Below are 14,533 nucleotides of genomic sequence, written 5' to 3'. Positions count from 1 at the left end.
GAAAAAGGTAACTATAATATGTTAAAAAAGGTAACTATAATATGTATAAAAAATTTAAAATGTTACTAGGGTTCTACAATTATTATATTTCACCTCATTTTTCCAAATATGCAATAAATAATTGAAATGCAATAAATAAATGAAATTAGTTTGACGAAATTTTTAACGCAATGCATTGAAATTTTTCTTACTTTTTCTAATTTAGTATATATAAGGTGCCAACTTGCTCCGGACAGCAAATAAATATTCTAAAGTGGTAGTGTATCAATTGTGATTCTTGGTTTAATAAATTCAATTTAGTAGATTTTTGTCCACCACTATTACTAAATAATTCGTAAGCTTATATAATTCACCACTTTAAAGTACTTGTTGTGTTATACCATTTAAAAAGCAAGCAAAAATAGTCTGGCAAAATTTACTTTGTAGCTATTTACCGTTGTTTTAATTATAGCGTGTCCGAAGCAGTTGGCATCTCTTTATATTAAACGTACAACAAAATTTTGGAAAAAGTGGTATAATTTATTATCGAAATTAATTGTTTTTTTCTACTGTTACGGCATTCAAAAAGTCTTTGATAGATCAAAAAGTACTTGCTTCTTATAATTCTAGATCTAATCAGAACTAAATCATTGTGGTATCTGAGAATCNGCTATACCATTTAAAAAGCAAGCAAAAATTGTTAAATCTTGGCAAAATTTACTTGGTAGCTATTTACCGTTTTTTTAATTATACCGTGTCCAGAGCAGTTGGCATCTCTTTATATTAAACGTACAACAAAATGTTCAAATCCGTTACTTTTGGAGCTCCCATTCGCTTAAGTTCTGGCAACACTGATACTTAGGTTTTGTTTGCAAGTAAGACTATACGGAACGACCTGGGAAGACACTTAACTCGACATCACCTCCCCTTGTGAATTCATTCCATAATTATAATTTTTTTTTTACTTAATTATTTTCGCTAGTAAGTAAAGTTGATATTTACAACACAAATAATACTTCGTTAAATAAATTTATTTCTAATTTTATATAAAAATATTTTGTCTATCGTAACGAAATTAACACGTTCATGCCGGGGTGACCCACCGGTGGGTCATGCTAGATTGTTTCATCTTGGCGGCGCACCAGAGTAAAATCTAGTAACAAATAAACTTCATGTTTTAGTTTTTTTCCGGGAATAATAAAAATCCATAACTACCAATTGTTTTTTTTTAATATTGAATTGCTTCTTCGCCGTGATAAATATCCTTACAGTAAATTGTTATTGTTGAGAATAGATTAACTCCTCCCGAATATTATCTAATATTGAAATAGTTCTTCTACCAGTATTTTCTCTTTTCCCGTACCAGTATTTTTACTTTTCCCGGCGTGAACGTGTTAATCACTACAAAGACTTGGGAAATAATCTGTTGTAATAAGAGATTTTTTTAACTACATGGATACTGAACGAGAAATGAATGAGAATAATCCGTTTCGTCCCGAAGTTATAAATTGAAATGATACAAAAAGTGGTTTTTTTGGAAAAAGTGGTATAATTTATTATCGAAATTAATTGTTTTTTTCTACTGTTACGGCATTCAAAAAGTCTTTGATAGATCAAAAAGTACTTGCTTCTTATAATTCTAGATCTAATCAGAACTAAATCATTGTGGTATCTGAGAATCTTTTAATTCACCCAGATAAATGAAAATGCTGAAAAAAGTTTCGAACCACAATGAATGTCTTTGAAAAAAGGAACTGTCCTAAATATATGACGCTGGGCGTTAACCGGTTAATTTTACTCGTTAGCAAGCAAGACTTACGTTAACAGTTCAGATTCGAAACAACTTTCTTTCGCTTTCATATTTTTAAAAAATTTCAATATCAATGTAAAGATTTGTCTGCTAACATAAAATTTCTCATTATTTTTTCACTTTATTACATTCATTGAATTTTTTTTTTTTTACACAAGTGAAGACCAAGCCTATAAAATAAATACCTTGAGAGACTTAAATTTTCCTACAATGGGAAAAAAAGTTCTTACTTAAATCAATAAAAATAAGGCAAAGTTTTTTAACCAAAATAAAATTTATAAAAAAGAAGAGGTTAAAATCAAATATGAAAGTGGTTTCTTCAACGCGTTAAATTTCAATTCTGTTGTTGCATTTCAACGGACAGAAAATCGGTTAAAACAGGCTTATTTTATTTTTAAAATTTTTTTGTTACTGCAAGTGTAACAGTTGATAGTTTTCATACTAAAGTTCAAATTTTGATTTTTTTTTTTTTATTCCATCAAACTCCTTGCACATTTTTCTGAAAACCTATGCACGTAATATCGAATTTCTTAATAGTTTTAGATTTCTTATCAGTTTTAACACAGCAAAATAAAATGTAACGTAAATTAAACAACTGAGAAAAATTTTGCAGGAAAAGCCCTTAAAATTGCTATCAAATTTTTTTAAAAAATCGCTGTTCTTTAGCAGAGTTCAGGTTCAGCTTATAAACGAAAACGATCCCTTCTTCGCGACGTATTTTAAGTTTGTAGTTATATTCCTGCAACATTGCAGAAGTTCTGCGTGGTATTTTTTGCTACAATTAATACTCCGTGAACTAATTATTTTTTTAATCCTTCGTACTCTCTGCATATTTTCTACATACTTTCGTAATTACATTAATTTCGTAATACATACTTAAGTTTCAAAATCTTATATCAACACGTTCACGCCGGGGTGACCCACCGGTGGGTCACGCTAGATTGTCTTATCTTGGCAGCACACCGGAGTAAAAACTGGTAACAATAAATTTCATTTTTTAGTTTTTTTCCGGGAATAATAAAAATCCGTAACTACCAATTGTTTTTAACGGATGCAATTTTTATATTGAATTTCTTCTTCGCCTTGATAAATTTCCTTAGAGTGAATTGTTATCGTTGAGAATAGATTAACTCCTCCCGAATATTACCTAATATTGAAATAGTTCTTCTACCAGTATTTTCTCTTTTTCCGTACCAGTATTTTCACTTTTCCCGGTGTGAACGTGTTAATTAAGCAGGAAAAAAAAAGTAACAAAGTTGATCACCCAAAACAGAGGCAGCGGTTACTATTTTTCAATGCTGAGAGAAAGGGTCGTTACTTCAATGAAAATGTGCTACATAAAATTTTTAAAACTAGAAGAAATGTTTTTAAGAAAATCGATTGCGTCTTATTGCTTTAAATTCTAATTTATTTTGCACAAATGTCTGGACACGTGTTTATACCACAGAGATGATTTACAGTTTTAATCTTTAAAATGCTGTTACTCTTGATGAATAGAAAAAGAAAAAGGACCATGTTCAGAGTGGGTTATTTCAGTTTGGAAAAATTATTAGAATTCCAGAAAAAAAAATTTAGAAAAAAAAATAAAGAAAAAAAACGGATTTTACATATTATATTCATTTTATCAGGATCTAATGTCGTTTTAAATTTGTCTCTGGCTCTCTGGCAAGTCTGGGATTTTATAATTTTGTATTTGATTATGAAGACAATAAAATTGCTTAAACAACTGGGAGATTTTATGCCTCCTTATTTCTTTCAATAAAAGGAGATTTATGCCAAAAAATAAGCTGGATTTGTATTATTAACTAATAAAATCGCGATACGCTTCTAAAATTAGTCTAATGGTAACGAACTGCTATGGTAAAAAACGAGAGCGTATTTCTAATGGGGGTGAAATGGAGGAAAGAAAGTATCGATTGATTTACTCACGACGACCTGCTCTAATAAGAAGACGAAACCTTTCACCCCACACCCCTATTTGAAGTGACCTTTCCTCGTAACCATAGTACCCGCCACGACGTGAGGCGTGTGTCTGGAGGAGTTCTGAAAGCCGCATTAATCGTGCGGGTAGATTGCATCACTCAACTGCCTCGCCTACCCCCATTGGTGGGCTTCTCAGATGCACACTGGAGAAGCTGCATCTATTTACTGAATTTAATTAGTTAATTATTTAATTAATTAATTATTTAATTGTCGTTTAAAAAATCGTGACATGTTACCATCTGGGAGGAGAAAATTAGTCGAGAGGCTACGATTAACGTTGTCGTTAATTAATTCAATTTTGAAAATATTGTTCAAATTTGCTGCATTGCTGTCGAGAGCTTTCACAGCATTCAAATTATTTAGAAATAGTGGTGGATAAAAACTTTATAAGCTGAATTTATTGAACCAAGATTCCACTTTAATAAACTACCACTCCAAAATATTTATTCGCTGTCCGGAGCAAGTTGGCATCTCTGGTATAACATATTTTGCGAGTGAAAGAAATTAGGATGGCTGAGTGAAAAATAGTGAGTTGGACGCCCACCTAGGTTCGGATCTATGGGTAACCACTAACGCCACAATCATATCTGAGTGAAAAATAGTGAGTTGGACGCCCACCTAGGTTCGGATATTTGGGTAACCACTAACGCCACAATCATATCTGAGTGGAAAATAGTGAGTTGGACGCCCACCTAGGTTCGGATATTTGGGTAACCACTAACGCCACAATCATATCTGAGTGGAAAATAGTGAGTTGGACGCCCACCTAGGTTCGGATATTTGGGTAACCACTAACGCCACAATCATATCTGAGTGGAAAATAGTGAGTTGGACGCCCACCTAGGTTCGGATATTTGGGTAACCACTAACGCCACAATCATATCTGAGTGGAAAATAGTGAGTTGGACGCCCACCTAGGTTCGGATATTTGGGTAACCACTAACGCCACAATCATATCTGAGTGGAAAATAGTGAGTTGGACGCCCACCTAGGTTCGGATATTTGGGTAACCACTAACGCCACAATCATATCTGAGTGGAAAATAGTGAGTTGGACGCCCACCTAGGTTCGGATATTTGGGTAACCACTAACGCCACAATCATATCTGAGTGGAAAATAGTGAGTTGGACGCCCACCTAGGTTCGGATATTTGGGTAACCACTAACGCCACAATCATATCTGAGTGGAAAATAGTGAGTTGGACGCCCACCTAGGTTCGGATATTTGGGTAACCACTAACGCCACAATCATATCTGAGTGGAAAATAGTGAGTTGGACGCCCACCTAGGTTCGGATATTTGGGTAACCACTAACGCCACAATCATATCTGAGTGGAAAATAGTGAGTTGGACGCCCACCTAGGTTCGGATATTTGGGTAACCACTAACGCCACAATCATATCTGAGTGGAAAATAGTGAGTTGGACGCCCACCTAGGTTCGGATATTTGGGTAACCACTAACGCCACAATCATATCTGAGTGGAAAATAGTGAGTTGGACGCCCACCTAGGTTCGGATATTTGGGTAACCACTAACGCCACAATCATATCTGAGTGGAAAATAGTGAGTTGGACGCCCACCTAGGTTCGGATATTTGGGTNACAATCAATTGATATTCACAAGAGACGTACCTTGACGTAACCTTAATTCCATCGCATTGTCCGTGGGATTGTTTTCACTCATTTTTTACAATTGTTATCCACTAAATTTGAAAATAAAAAATACTATCCTATTAAATTATATGTGTATCAAATCAAACTAAAAGAAATATTTATAGAAAATCAATACTTTTATGACTTTTATTATTTTTATGCTAGTGAGAACCAAAACAATATGGAAATGAATGAGGGAAAACTGGATCCTACCACGTGATTTCCCGGCCAATAAAAATGTAGCGTTAAACGTTTAACGCAACCTTGTTGGAAGTCGCATAAGAAGTACAACTTAAAAAAAAAAAAAAAAAACTGTGATTTGGTGGGCATCTTTATTAAATGGAAACTTTAAGGCCTCGATGCATTTTATCTAGTTCATTGTTTCCCTTCCCATTTCCGGAGGCGATTGTTAGGGATGATTGATTGCATGATTTTCAGTTTTGAGTACTGATATATGGTTTCTTTACTTAATTTTTATTTTCCACGTGCGAAAAACAGGTATTCAACTAGGAAATAAAGCGACTATAATAGTTGAGGCTGTTTAAATTTTTGACGGATTTTAAAATAATGCGTTAGAATCGTTAACCAAGTATGGCGTGTTTTATTTGTGCTCATGACATGGAGTTGGTTGATATAGCTATGTACTAAGAAGTGCTATTGTTTTTATGTTCTAGTACTATTATTTCGACATCTAATGTTTAAGTAATATAATTATCACCATACGCTTTTCGCGTATGGCTTATTTCAAATGAAAAGGACCAATGACGAACTGTCATGTCATAGATCTTGATGAAAAATTTTGTATGACATAATATATTTATGAAAATTTTTGTTAAAAAATAAAATGTGGTATTTAGCCAAATATTTCTTCATAGCACAAAAACGAAGTTTCGTTAACTCAATTGTTTTTCATTTAATGTTAAATACCACGCGTTTTATTATGACAAATTTGTTAGGGTGCCTTTTTATTTGTCTTTAAAAAGTAGCTTTCCGCTCAAATAAATGCTGTTTTTTGCTTAAAAACAAAGTTGATTGACCTCAATTTTTCCTCATAATACTAAATATCATTATCTCCAACATAAAGAAAAATTGCAGACGGAAAAATTTATCAACTACCAATTTTAAAAACAGTTTGCTCATATAAAACTCAGTTTGTACACAATTACCTATTGTCACAGAATAAACCTGACTAAAAATACAAACTTACGTCATCTCAGAGCTTCCGGTATTTCTCTTGTATCCTACTGATCAATGACAGCACCTCTGTCACCCAAGGGCTCTACAACATATGAAGTGGAGTGTCCGCTCTGCGAGCAAGGACTTCCATTCTCCTCTCAGTCTAATTACCTATGGTCATATTAGCATACTGTTTAGAGTAAAGCTAAAGATTGGAAGCATGTCATGTTGAGCGTAGTTTTGGTACAAAATGCTTGATTAAATTAAATCGTCAATCTCAACAAGCTCTTTTTCTCAAAAAAATTCCGTATGAATCCTTCATTAATGAAAAGCCTTTGGTAATTTACCCAGCAGTATAGGCAAGCAAAATGTAGGCGTTACTTTTCACTATTTATCCAAATTTGAAAATTCAAATGGATATACACAAAAAAGAAAATTCAGAATCTACCAGCTAATAATTTGAAAAAAAGTTAATTTGTAATAAAATTTTTAATCGTTACTCACGACAAAAAATTACTTACACAATACATGTCGAAGGAGCGGAAGCGCGTCAGTTCAAGACGTGCTTCCAGCTCTAAAAACAAACGAAGAGTGTAATTATTCAACACAGCTCGTTAATCCTACTCTTCTGTGGTATCGAAGACTGAGTGTCACTTGCATAATAAACGCGAAAATTGTGGAAGAAATCTGAATCGCCAATTTCTGAAGATTGACGTTGACTCCCACCGTTCATCTCCACTCAAATTCTTGACTTCGTTTGGAATTGGGAGGAGTGTTGAAGATCCGCCCACTTTTTATCTTGGCAGACTTAAGAGGACGCGGAAGAAAATTTTCGTCTCAAATTCTCTTTCTTCTTCACTACTAATATACAAAGAAAAAGTAAGTTCAGACAAACTAGAGTAAGTCATGAAGTTTCAATTGCTGAAATAAATACTTTAAAATGCACATCAATCATTAGATGAGAACTTCTCCGTTGCGTAATCCTAAGTTATCATCTCATCATTTATTTTCATTTGTATATTTTAAAATTTTCTTTTCAGTATTTGAAACGTCGTGGCCTACTCTAGGTTTGACTGAACTCACTTTTTCTACATTTTAAACTAGTAATAAGGGAGAAAGAGAATTGGCGAGGAAAATTTTCTTCCTCGGTATGGCGTCCACTTAACTTCACAAAGACTTTTTTCCGGAGAAAAAATAAAATCTCAGCAAGCATTGAGAAACATTCGACGTTGTAAGCGTTAATACAAACATACATCAAGTTGTAAATAAAATAAAAATTTATAGAGATCAAGTCACCGTTCTTTCATAACTTTTTTTTTCCTTAGAAAGAGCTCAGAAAGTATTCGCCCAATTGAGCTAAAATGTTGTTGCATGGGACCACATTTCCCATATTACAGCAACCCTCTAGGTTTTGGAGATCAGGATGGAATCATTAAAAAGGTAGGCTTATATAGGGAAAGCACGTTTTTGTGTCTGATCTCGAAAGTTACTTGATTAGCATGTTTGTGGTTACCATCTCGAGCCATTATGGTTCCTAGTACGGTCTACGTACAAATCGGCGCTCTACCGTACTAACCTAGTACGGTAGAGCGCCGATTATCCGAACTGCTCGGGACCGAACGTGGTTCGGATAATGAAAAGCTCGCATAATGGGAAAGTTGTTTAAAATCTAGTTTAAATATTTATTATTTATGCACTAACTTCCCTTTATCCTTTTAAAAGGCTTAGGACTGGCAGTACTATCTAAAATAGCTCTGGTGTGTTGAAAAGCTTTTTTTTCTCATTAAAAAAAAAATTTTTTTTAAACTTTTTTTTATTTTGAATTCTTTTTTAAAATCATATTTCAGCTTTTCAAAAATTTTCTTGTCAATTACTGATTTTACCACATTTTTCTTTATTATCCATTGCAAAGAAATCCAGCAAAGACTTTCGTTTCTTAGAAGATGCTCTTTTTAGAGCAGCCATATCCGAATTCACTTATTCTTTTAACACGTTCACACCGGGAAAAGTGAAAATACTGGTACGGTAAAAGAGCAAATACTGGTAAAAGAACTATTTCAATATTAGATAATATTAGGGAGGAGTTAATCTATTTTCAACAATAACAATTCACTGGAAGGAAATTTATCACGGCGAAGAAGAAATTCGATATAAAAATTGCATCCGTTAAAAACAATTGGTAGTTATGGATTTTTATTATTCCCGGAAAAAAACTAAAAAACAAAATTTATTGTTACCAGTTTTTACTCCGGTTCGCTGCCAAGATGAGAAAATCTAGCGTGACCCACTGGTGGGTCACCCCGGCATGAACGTGTTAAAATAAAATAAAGTTTTGAGCGGCCATATCCCTTATTCTTTTTAAATAAATCAACTGAACTGGATCAACATCATTTTGACGTTCTAGCAAATTTATTGCAATATCTAATGAATTACGTGCCTCTATATGAGAAGGTTCACTATCTTGAACTTGGTCAGCTACTTCTTCCTCTTCGTCTTTGGAGTTCCGATTTTCATTCAAACTGTCAGAAACAATTTCATCATCATTTAAAATTTGAAATTCTGGTTCGTTTTCACTGTAACGACACCAGTTCTTCTGCCGTATAACCTGGCATCGTTTCATCCGGTAGATCTACTGGTTCAGAAACCTGAGCTTCGTTTGTTCTTTTGTTAAGAATTTTATTCCAAGATTTTCTAAGACTAAATTCCAGGCATCCGCTATCATCATTCAGCATTCTTTTAAATCAATAGCTTTGATTGAGTCTCGAAAATCCCCCTCGTTTTGTTTATCCGATAATAAAATTTTCTTTAACCCCTAGGGGGCAAGTGATTCAGAAAAGCATTTGTACAAAATCAGTATCAAGTTTAAATTAAATAAAAAACAGTAACTTAAATGTAGTCGTTGCTAATTTGACAGACTCACTTTGCTTTTACTTTAATTATTGTTAGTTTAATCATATATATAATTATTGTTAATTCAAAGTATAACTAAATAGTTTTATTTTGAACAAAGTAATGGTGAATTAAATAAGTCAAACAATTATTACTCCGCCTTCAAATAAAATGCTAAAGAAATACTTTGATTACCAGTTTTATATTTTTACCCTGATTGATAGGGTTTTATGCTGGCACGTATTTGTGACAGTCGGCGCGAAAGGGTTAAAAGTTGCTTTCTATAAAGACGTTTTAAGGTCTCAAAGACACTTTGATCTATCGGCTGAATCAAAGGGATCCCATTAGGTGACAGGAAAACAACACGAAACATTCCATTCTCCTGATCTAAGAGATCAGGATTTGGATGCAACGGAGCCTTGTCCAAGAGGAGTAACACTTTTTCTATTTTTCCCATATTCTTTTGATGTTTTTTCACATTTGGAATGAAAGTCTTATCGTACCACTCAATAGAAATTTTAATATTCATCCACTCCTAGTCTTGAAATGCATAAATGACAGGCAGTGTTTTAACATTTTTGTAGGCTCTTGGATTTTCCAATCATCATTAAAGGCATTCGATGATTTTCAGTTGCGCTTGCGTATACGTTAATTGTGACTCTTTCGTTAATTATCTTGTTCCCGGAAACACATCTCCTGAAGCTAAAGTTTTTCGTGGTAGAGATTTCCAATTCAGTCTACTTTCATCTGCATTATAAATAAATAAATTCTTCATCATTCAGTAGCACATCTTTCAGTTTCTATAATGCTTTCTAATTCCTTTACGAAATTTGAAGCGGCTTCGTTAGAGGCGGAAAGTTTTTCGACATGAATCTCTAACTCAAGTACTCCATGTCGTTGGTTAAAGTTCCTTGACCAAGTTCCCTAACCTGAAGAGTACCTTTTCCACCAAATTTCTCATGAAAAAATAAAGCCTTTTCGCATAATAAGTGGCCAGATATTGGTTTGCCGAATGATCCTTTTTGCAGGAACCACAAATAAAGTGCTTAGTCCACTTCATCGTTGCTTGACTCTTTCATGCATTTTCTATCCAAATTTCCTATGTTTCTATTCATTACTGAAACATAATTCATAACTGATTCTTCATTTTTTTTAAAAAAAATTCCGATACTGTCAATTTTTCTACGCCATATTCTGACTCTAATTGGCGTTCATTTTCTCCATTTTTCAATCTATTTAAAATTTTCTTTTTATCATTTAAGGAAAGAACGATTCTTATACGTTTGCCCGACATTTTTCTAGATTCTTATGAAAAGACACTCTACTTTTCCACTGATTGTAATCTTGACAACAAAAAACCTGTTGTCTAAAAGTTCATCTTGGAAGTGACGTCATAAAAACATGGTTATTGTCATTTTCTACTTTACATGATGAGAGCTAGTTCTGTTAATTTCCTCGAAAAGTAAACAGCTGTGAGAAGTGCACTGTAATCACTAATCGTTAACCATAAATTACTACTTCCCATTCCCCAATTGTAGAACTTCAGCACTTATCTATTCATTAACTCCTTCCTCATTCCAACCATTGTAGACTGTCAAAATGAAGCTCGCATTCTTGGAAGATAATTATCAGTTGAAGAGGGCTAAAGGGGCATGTAGGTTTAACTGTATAACAATACAAGTCTGTATGGCTACTATAAAAAGAACTGCTAAAAAAGGTTGCAAATTAAATATGGTCATCAGATGTAGTGGATGTGAATATAGTGTTCTTCTAAATTTAGAAAAATTGTCGATAAGTTAAAAAAAACAAAACAAATTCGGATATTGTTTGGGCAATTGAACGTTCGGATAATCGGCGCTCTACTGTACGTGAAAATCCAAAATAATGTACATGGTCCTTATCCTGCCCAAGATTAAATTTCGTATATAGCCTTTTTTTTTATAGTCCTTTATTTATTCATCATATAAATAATGATATTGCAAACTCCCATTTAAATTTAATTTTCGATGATGGAGCAGATATCCCTTAGGGACAAATTTTCTTACATATACGCATCTTGGGGTTGGTATTATATAGATCCTAACGATATGTGCGTCTCAGCAGATTTCAGTAAAAAAGTGGGCGTTACTTAGCAGTTTTGTACTCACTTTCTCATTCATTTTTATGTATTCAATTTTTGCCATCCGTTTGAGAAACAAAAGAAAAAATTTAGTAATTTTTGTATGAACTTCATTAAGGATAAAGAAAAGTTAATATTAAAATGTCTGATCAAAAGGTGAAAATTTTAACAATTAGAATAAAAAATTCATTTCTTCAAACTAATATTGATCAAATTCTATCAGTAGTATTTATAAATTAAACTTAATAAATAATAATTCTTATCCTAAAGTGCAATAATTTCTTTAAGTACAATCTTTTCGTTCGATTATTTTAAAAAGTGCTTGCTGCGCAAATTCAGAAGCGCGGAGTGTACGATTATAAAAAAATGCGTAAATGGTGCTGTCGACTTTCGTTCAAAATTGAATCAATAGAATTTTACAGCCTGTTAAGATTAAGATCCGAAGCTACATTTTTAACGAACTACGCTATCGATTCTCATTTCGTTCGGAACTTTTAGTCAGATGACAACCAGCAAGATAGCTTGAATTGGATGGCTAAGTACGATGGAGCTATTTCTCACCAATTGCTAAGCAGACATTCTCAGTTGAACGGCGGTGGTGGATTTATGGTTAATAATTTGGTGACGTGTTCATAATCAAACACACTGGACAATTAATAATGATGAACAATGGTATCTATATAAGTTTCCAATTAAGAAATGTTTCCGAATTACTTATTCGTAATTATATGTAATTTCGGGAATAGAATCTAAAACTATTATTCGTTCTTTATCAATAGTTTCTTTAATTCTTGTTCAAAATATTTTTGAATATTAAAATAAGCTTTAATTGTTGCATTTTTTTTTTAAGTTCAGGTAGCAAATTTTGAAAGAAATAAGAACATGTATTATAATTGCGATCAACCATACTCAAGAGAAAAGTCTCAAAAAAAAAAAAAAAAAAAAGCGAGCAAGTCGTTAGAGGCCGCTGGATTGTAAATTAGCATCCGGGTTGGCCTGTATGTTTTAGTTAAACGGAATGGTGTTCAATATGTATGCGTGTCAAATACTTTTTTTTTGCACATTTTTAACATGTGCTATGTTGAACACATGCTATAGAATATTTTCGCTGATTATATCAGCAATCAAACAATAATTTTTGCCACAAGCTTCTTACACAGTAAAAAAAAAAAAAAAAAAAAAAAAAAAAAAAAAAAAAAATAAACACGTTTTAAAATATTATATAAATAATTTATTTTATAAGAATGTGTTATTCTTTCTTTTTTTTATATTCGATTTTTAATTTACATTGTTTGATTATTTTAACACTAGGTTTAAGGGACGGGTTATTTTGACGCATTTGAATTTTATAAGAAAAATTACAAAACCAGTTTGCATTTTTATTTTGTCTCTTGTAATGACGTTCTATCCATTGATCGAGGTAAATATATATTGAAGTCTATTTTCTTCGAAAGCGTTGAAATATTGAAATTCTCTTTGTGCTATACCTATCTCTACGGATATGCGTCAATTTGATGCCATCGTAATTTAGACGAAATTTTGAGTAAACATGCAAGCATCACATCAATAATAAATAGGAATGTACCGACAATATTTCGATCCGTTATCCGATATCGTTACCTCAAATGAAACAAGCGATAAACAACTGTTACTAGAATATTTCATAAATATATATCTCATATTTTAATTTTTTTTTCTCTTAGTTTATAATTACATTCTGATTTTTTGTTTTATAACAGTCATTGAACTATCCTATGGTCCAATTCTATTGAGTTTACGACAACCAATGTTTAACTCACAAGGGAAACTAGGGAAGTGTGACTCGCCAATATTGAAATAAACTAGTGGGATGTATGCCTTATGAGGAATAATTTTAGGGGGCAACATTCGTTTCGGCCCATAGAAGGTCCTGTGAAAGATAAAAAATAATTCAATATATAGAAAAATCGGTATTTTATTACTTCAATGCAGACTATTAGTTATTGTAATTATCTCATACTCCAATTAATTTTGTGGTACTTTTACGTACTACATAATGCATATTTTTTTTGTCAAAATTGATTTCGAAAATTTTATATATCTGTAGTTTTTCAGAAAAACCTGTTAGGTTAATTTAAAAAAAATAAATTGACATCAAATTTTTTAAATTTTTTTTTCTTCACAAAACTTTCCAAATTAATTGGAGTATGTAATTGCAAATTAATTAATTAATAATTAATTAACAATCAATTAGCAAATTAATTAATTTTCTAATTAATTTATTAATTAGCGAATTATTTAATTTTCTAATTAATTTATTAATTAGCGAATTAATTAATTTTCTAATTAATTTATTAATTAGCAAATTAATTAATTATCCTATAATTACACATTAATTGGATTATGAGACAATTGAAATAACTAATAGTCTGCATTTAAGTAGTAAAATACCGATTTTTTTATATATTGAATTACTTTTTATCTCTCACAGTACCTTCTATGGACCGAAACGAATGTTAATTAATTTATTAATTGACAAATTAATTAATTATCCAATTAATCGGATTATGAGACAATTACAATAACTAATAGTCTGCATTGAAGTAATAAAATACTGATTTTTCTATATATTGAATTATTTTTTATCTCTCACAGGACCTTCTATGGGCCGAAACGAATGTTGCCCCCTAAAATTATTCCTCATAAGGCATACATCCCACTAGTTTATTTCAAAATTGGCGAGTCACACTTCCCTAGTTTCCCTTGTCAGTAGGAAAAATATTCCATTATGGAGGACTCTATGATGGAACTAACTCTCCATGTAACTCTGGAGTTACATAGAGAGAAAAACCTCCCACGGTTAGTCTGATGGCAAGAAGACTCTAACCTATGATCCGTTTGCCCCTGAGGATATTTTACGTCAGCACTGATGTTGTTGGGAACAGG

The sequence above is a fragment of the Parasteatoda tepidariorum genome, chromosome 10 (assembly GCF_043381705.1).
Source record: "Parasteatoda tepidariorum isolate YZ-2023 chromosome 10, CAS_Ptep_4.0, whole genome shotgun sequence".
Classification (NCBI taxonomy): Eukaryota; Metazoa; Arthropoda; class Arachnida; order Araneae; family Theridiidae; genus Parasteatoda; species Parasteatoda tepidariorum.
Note: the sequence above shows the minus strand (reverse complement) of the source record.